This window comes from Mya arenaria, chromosome 15 (assembly GCF_026914265.1).
Source record: "Mya arenaria isolate MELC-2E11 chromosome 15, ASM2691426v1".
NCBI lineage: Eukaryota > Metazoa > Mollusca > Bivalvia > Myida > Myidae > Mya > Mya arenaria.
In genome coordinates, this window is record NC_069136.1 from 41,895,217 (window position 1) to 41,902,916 (window position 7,700).

The window sequence follows — 7,700 nt, forward strand, 5'->3', positions numbered from 1 at the left end:
AAATATGCCCCAACCCCTGTAATTTCTAATACAGTAGTAAAATCAAGAAATTAAAAATTTAGAGCTGCACTCCCACAGATATACCGTTTTCACAACTTTTTTTTTGTTTTGGAATGAGCAATTTTTTTGCGTTATTATCTGCAAACCAATGATAAAAGATTGCTGACAAAAGATCAGATCACAGATTTCATATTTCCGTTCGAAAATTAATGTTACTAACGGTTTAAGAAAAGTGCATAAAACATCAATGTTTTAACTTAAATAGAAAAATCTGCCATTTATTTTTTCGCAAAAATTGGATGGTTCCAATCCAAGACATAAAATGAGAAAAGTTGTCAAAACTTCCAAAATGTGAGAGTGCAGCTTTAACGTTTGAAAGTAACTCTGTTTGCCTCGTGCCCCTTAACAGGGTTTAATTATGTTATATGCCCAGTGGGTTTGTCCCTGTATATTTGATTGTATGATTGCAGTAATGGATACTGGTCTAATTATCTTCTGACAATTTTTCACCAATTTTAAAGAAACAGAAAACACATATAAAGCTCATATAACCCTGTACAATTTAATCTCATTCATTAGGTTGAGAAAAATTCCCTAAAAATATTAATTGTGGAAACATATCTTATTTAAATACATACAGGAAATGGCGACATCATTTACCCTTTAGTATGAAAAATGAAGTTTCCTGATATTTGAATAGCGGTTCTTTATTTAAGCATCTCAATTCATTCAACATACACATAGTATGTATCAAGTTTCAAAGGAAACCAAATCATTGTAACGATTGTTTTCAAAGCAAATAGATTCACACTCTTGACAAACTTCTTTTCCTAGTTTCAACTTTTGAGACTTTTTGATGAGCCTGCACCTTCCCCCTCTTATGCAGTGGCTTCAAGCAATAAAGCTACCAGCTCAAGTTGCACAACTGGTGAATAAGACTGCTGATGGTCGACAAACTGCACACTTGATGCCATGATAAATCATGTCCATCGACTTCCAGAATGAAGAAATGACACAGCACAGAATTGATTTCAATTGGACCTCTCTGTACTTTCATCCCCTTGTTGTCGTCAAAGACTATATCTAAGTGTGCAGTGCGGGATCTTGAGAAGCTTTCTGCTCCTCTGATGAAGTAAGTTGGGCAGAGTGTGAAACTCCAGTCTGTTCATATGCCTGGACACCTGTGATCTATGTCTTCTAGTGTGTGCCCAACTATCACCTGAATTTTTTTAAGAGGAAGTTAGTGCTTGATTACAGGTCAATGTGACAAAACAAGGTCTTTCATTTATGCCACCAAGAACTAGAATTCCAAGTTTCATAACTCGTATGATAACTCAAAGCAATTGAGCAGAAACTGTTTGGTAATTAATTTTAAGTCACTGCTTCCACTTATACTATCAGTAATATTGAACGTGAACCGACTGACCCAAATGCTATTCTAAATAATTTTTATGTGCAGATACCTTAATCCTATTGACACAAAAGCAATCCAATTGTATGTCTTCACAAAACATTCTACAACAATATTTGTCAATTTAACTCAAAGATTGATTATTGTTTTTTTGTCAGACAAACACAGAGATGGCCCTATATCGCTCACCTGATTTGAGAAAGGATTCTAACTTAGTTATTGTTTGGACACTAACTGGACACTTTTGGTCTGACTTTATAATGCAGCTGGTGAAAATATTAAAAGTCCCTAAATAATGGGCTTACAAAAACATGAAAAAAATGTATTTGTTTAAAAATTACAAAGGGCCATATCTCTTACAATATTTAAGTTTGTATTGAGCAGAATAAAAGGCTTTGCCTAAATTACAAACTTAAAACTATATTTACAAGTAAAACAAAAACATCTACAAATATGTTTTTTGTATCTGGTTTTTGAGAGAGAATGATCAGAAGAAAACATCACACATTCACAATCATATTAAAAAATACTTTAGTTTTTTTTTAAATTATATTCTATTTCAAAAACACTGCAAAAGACAAGACACTTACGTTTCAATTTCTTGATTTAATACATTGATGATTATCAATTCAGATTATTCTTATGAAGCGAGATGGGTCTTACACTCTAACCAGTGCAACTTGCATGTTCTTAGTTGCTCAGTTATTACCTTTCTTAAAATTCTCCTCTTGATCTGAGCCACGCCAAAATGATGGGAGATGCTTTAATTGTCTTTTCCATCGGAATATATAGCACCTCTGTGTTTCTGTTTGTCTCCTGAAATAGTAAAAGTTTATTAATAATAATCACAATAATAATAATCAGTGATTTTTACTGAAATTATTTTCACCGATTGTGCCTTGCACATTGGGGAACAATATTGACTTCTGAGGAGAAGATTTTTCCATATAGACATATAGCAAAAAGTAGCTCCGCACCCTGGAGCAATGTTTTTTATCAATTAATATCCAGTGAAGAACATTCATACAGGGTATTGAAACATTTTTTTGCTTCAAATGAAGACTTTTAAAAAAGATAACTTAACTAGCTCTTCATCATATTAAATAAAAATTAACACAGTCTATGCCGCACACGGAGCCCTGCATTTGATCTTTTACCAAAGTTTGATTGAGAGTTTAGTTTCACATTGACAAGTCTTTACAGGTCTATTAAAGCTGCACTCTCACAGATTGAACATTTTGAAAAAGGTTATATTTTTTATCTTGGAATGAACCAATGTATGCGAAAATGATGACAAAAAAATGTCTTTGAATTCCTGTCAAACATGTCCGAACCAAATTCAAACTATGGATAATCACTGTCATTCACGATGAAATTCAGCACTTCTTGCCCAGTATATATACCCTTACTTTAAGTAAAAGGCAAATTAAAACAAACACATTTGTCCGAAATTTAATCAAACTTTAAATGGCAGTAGGATTGTCATTTGTTCACGTAATTTTCAAGAATCAGGAAGTGGGGAACATTATAAAGCCATTTAACGATACAAACAAGACGATTTTCTATTGAATGTACAATAGTAGTACCAGGGTAATATGCAAATAGTTATTATCTCAAGAAAAGGACATCAAGACCAGTTCATTTACCAGTAGCATCTGACAGTCAATAATGGTTAATTTCTATTTTATTGTTAGTTTAATCATTATCTGGCAGTGGTTGAAAATGTTAAGTGAGACCAGTTTTTTACCTGTTATTGAACAAACTGTTATGTTGGCAGGACTGTCCTCCTCAGCAATACAAAAAACAGCAATGACTGGCTGGCACTCTGTAAAATGGCGATTAAAACATAATTTGTCCAATTAAAACTGTCCCATTCTAAACAATCCATCAGCAATATATATAAATGAGCTGCGCCATGTGGAAATGTATCTTGGGAAGTTTCCAGTCCATGTAATGATGTCTTAAAGATGAGCAGAAGACATTACTTACTATGCAGTAAAAGTTATTACTTTAACAGTAAAGATATCTTTTTTTGAGAAAATTTATCAAAGTGAGCTCTTTTATGTCATGTGTCTAAGTCTTGTACCGTGACATCTATGTTACATATATAAATAATAAACAGGAATAAAATGAGGAGTTGTGTACACACTTATTCCTCCTTATGTACTGTGTAACTCAAGAAAAACAATCCATAATTCTAGTAAATCTCTAGAATTCCCTTACTTTTCTCGCTGTACAAAAATGAATGAGGAGTTGCAAACAAGCAGGGCCATAAAACTTTTGCTATTTAAACTGTATCGCAACAGCAATTTAAAGACAGTGATACTTATTGATGGAATAGGCGCTTAGACAGCTACATTTTCTGAGAAATGGAGATCAGACTAAATTCTCCAGAGATAATTTATAGATTTATTTGAAATAAAGAACATGATACAGTGATTGTGTTAAACTTGTTACTTATCCCTGATTTAACACAATCATTACCTTCAAAATGGTGATAAAATAAAAACAAATATACCTTATTAAACACTCTTTACTATCACATCTGTACCCCTCCCCCCCTTCTTACATACTTAAGTGACTGTTACCAAAGTAAAGAATGAAAGGTCCACAAGGCCAATTAAAAACCATGAACCGTGAGAATCCTGTTTACTAATTTGATTTTAAATCACCCAAAAGGCTTTCTACACATAATGGTTCCTTAATTTAAATCTAGTCTCCAAAGGTGTCACAGTTGTGATTTCATTGGAAGACTTGTGATACGTTATTTAAAAAAATGACGAAAGGAAAGCTTAAACGCAGAAGTCTGGCCGGGTATATGAGCCTGGAAATAAATACGCAAAAGCGCACCATGCTGCTAAGGAGTCTTATATAATTCCCGGCCCCAGTTCAGCTGGAGATGTTGATTCCACACGGCTGGAAAACCGGCCCGGTGCACCCAAGCTTCACCATCGGCAGTATCTGCAAGAGGAGGGTGTAAATCTGGGAAAACGCATTTATAATCAATTTGCGAAAGTTCTTATCCGTCATAAGTAGTGAACATGTATGTGGCTTATAGAACATCTGAAATTAAGTTTAATGAAGGAGACAAAGTTCGGTCTGGGATCTAAACCTGGATTTTGATGCTGAAATTGTAAGGGCCGAATTCAGAACATCCACTCTCACTCACACTCCAACCACATTCCCGTAAGGGACACTCAAATGATCACTTGAGTGGAATATGGGGAGTGACACTCAAGTGATCTGTTCGTATTCACACGCCTCGCTAACACTCCACTTCATCAAGTGAGCAATACAGTATATAATTATACACGTATGTTTACATGATCATATTGGATTACCTGTTTGACTATGGTGATGTTTACATTATACATTGTAAACATATGTTTATTTGAGATTTGAGTACCTTATTGTTAGTTATGGCAACAAACAAATGATAATAAGTGTTATTCTGAAACTGAAATTTACATTTTAAAACAATTGGTTAATAAAAATAAACGTTTTGGGTTTTAAATAACTGTTGCAAAATATGTTTAAATGCATGTGTGTTGTTGTCGTTGTTGTTGCTGTTTTAAATATGTAGCCGTTTTCCATTGTATCACGTAATTTAAATATCTATTCATATATAATCTTGCTTTTGTATTCTACATAAAGCAGTCTTGGGCGTTTGAAAATAATATAATATTATGGAAGTTGAAAAAATGGAAGTTGAAAAAATAGCAGATGGATAGAATTAGCGAATGAATCTACTTCTTATGGGGAAATAACACCTCGGAGTGAAAAACAACTCAAGAAATGTAGGGGAAAATGGATGAAGATGACGATAATAATAATAATAATAATAATAATGATGATGTTGATGATGATATGGTGGTGTTGGTGTTGGTGGTGCTGCTGCTGGTGGTGGTGGTGGTGGTGCTGCTGCTGCTGATGATGAAAATGATAATAATAATAATAATAATAATAATAATAATAATAATAATAATAATAATAATAGTAATAGTAATCCAGCTGAATGTAGGCTGGAAAATACATATCAATTCCCTTACCACGCTATGAAATGGCCTAGCGGCATCAAGTTAGCGGTCTGGCGGCCTAGCCACTTCATGTGTGACTAGCGGCCTAAAATTGTTTCCTATTCCAAAGCATTTTATATGCGTTCTTTTCTAAAACAATGATAAATTAAATGTCCTTTTCATAAATCAACATCCTTTAGCGAATATCAGCATTTTCCCCCTTTTCCTGGGCTGCTGGATTGAGTTTTGGGGATTTTAAGGCCGCTAGGCCACCAGGCCACCAAGTTCACGCCGCAAGACCGCTCAAGCGTGATGTATTTTGCATAGGAAAACAATTATTTTAGCATTGTTTTAGAAGAAAACTCATATAAAAATGCTCTGAAGTAGAAAACAATTTAAGGCCGCTAATGTACGACTAAAAACATTAATTTATCATATTTCCCATTTAAATCATTGAACCTTGAAATAGATAACAAATTTAGGCCGTTATTCCGCCAACCTCACGCCGCTAGGCCGCTAACTTCACGTACCTTTAGCTGCCTGTCTTTGCAGCCATTGATGAATTGCAAACATCAACATTGCTGGGGGTTCAAGATCATTGCGAAACAAAACAAATATATGATAGGCGCATCCTTTTGAATTTGTTTTGTTTATAGATGGCCACGTTATTGAATGAACATGTACTTCAATGGATTATCCCGGTCTCTTAAATATTGTCTGGGAACGAGCATGTCCCTTATTTGTTCCAAATATTTGATATATTTCATCTTTTCTACTTGCCATGTACTTTTTTCACATACACTCATTCAATTCCTATTCACAACCAATCCTCGAGGGCGGTTCAAGTGGCCTAGCCGAGCACTCACAAATGTCCCACTCACGCAAAACACTTGAGTCTCACTCACACCTGTGAATACGGATATATCTTTCACTCGAAAATATCTCAACCGTTATGTGATTACAGAGGATTAACTCATTGAGTGTGAGTGAGAGTGATTGTTCTGAATTCGGCCCTATGTTTTGTTCAAATGAAGTATAAACTTACAGTGAGTACAGAGATATCTTGAAGTCCAGATTTATCGCTTACCTGAAGTTCGTAGGGCTACAATTGAGAGCTTTTCTGTAAATTGCAGGAACTGTCCCCATGAGCCTATTGTCTATAAGGGAATGGTGGCTTAGGTGATTGGTGGTACCACTCTGCATTTCTTATCCACACAAAACACAGTGTATCTGAAAATGACAGAGAATGGCCATGCACTTATGAAAGCTATGCTAGAAATACGCCATTATGAGTGAATCAGATGACATTTCCACAAAGAAATTGTGAGGCCTCCAATACAGAAGTACTGACATCAATGACGAAAACATATATATCTGTCATGGAGCTATGCTGGTTCTGTGGCGTCAAAACTACTTCAACTGGGCAATTCACTAGAAACATCTTTTCAGAAAAAAGAAACAACCAATACTGGGTAGCCTTTGTCACCCAGTGAACACCCAGAGCATCTAGTTACTTTGAGCATCTATTTACTTAGAAGTAGCCACATTAAGATCTCAAATTAACAAAAAAGTGTATCTGTAAGCTTTCAAAGACTGAACGAAGTGCAACTTTGAGGGGGGGGGGGGGCTGCGAGCAAATATTGTCAAGGGCAGAAATCTCGCAAAAGTTTGAAAAAGATTATGCAAAGCTCTAGCTTGATGATTTTGGCCCAATTTCAAATTGTTACTCAGTAACACGGCAGCGTAAATTTAATCTAACATCAATATAGTTACACAGGAAAATAAGAAATAGCTTTAAACTCTCTAACATTTATGGCAGAGTGTCTGATGACGGTCCAGTATGCCAACCAGGTCGGAGAATATGTGAAGCATGCACATACACACCTTTACAGCCCAACATTTGGTTATGGTTTCACAGTTATTCATTTACACAAACTCACAATCAATCAATCAATCAATCAATGCACACCCACCTGGAAAGGTACGACATCCTTTGGAAGAGATGAATCTTGCAGTCTGGTAGACGGTTGCTGACTTAACTTTATTGTCCCAAGAAGCAACTGCAATTAGATAAACATGTTGATGTTCGCACTAAAACAAAGCTTAGTATTGAGTAAAATTAAACATGCAGCCTGTTGGCTGGGGTAACATATCTAAATCCCCAAATGGATGATCTGATCCCAGCCAACAGATCAGCGAAACACGAATTGTATTGCGTGTCCAGGGGGGGTGGGTCCCAAGGATATCTTGACGCAACTTACCAAAGCCGCCTT

General features: G+C 35.4%; 1 long non-coding RNA gene across 1 annotated transcript; it reads right to left on the reverse strand.

Annotated features, from left to right (window-relative positions):
* Positions 1-3,158: 3,158 nt before the first annotated feature.
* LOC128218755 (uncharacterized) lies at positions 3,159-6,583 on the reverse strand. The gene is made up of 3 exons (XR_008258444.1): positions 6,515-6,583; positions 4,262-4,372; positions 3,159-3,236 (listed from the first exon to the last, which is right to left on the reverse strand). It is a non-coding gene; the product is annotated as an uncharacterized LOC128218755 (long non-coding RNA).
* Between the last annotated feature and the right edge of the window lie 1,117 nt (positions 6,584-7,700).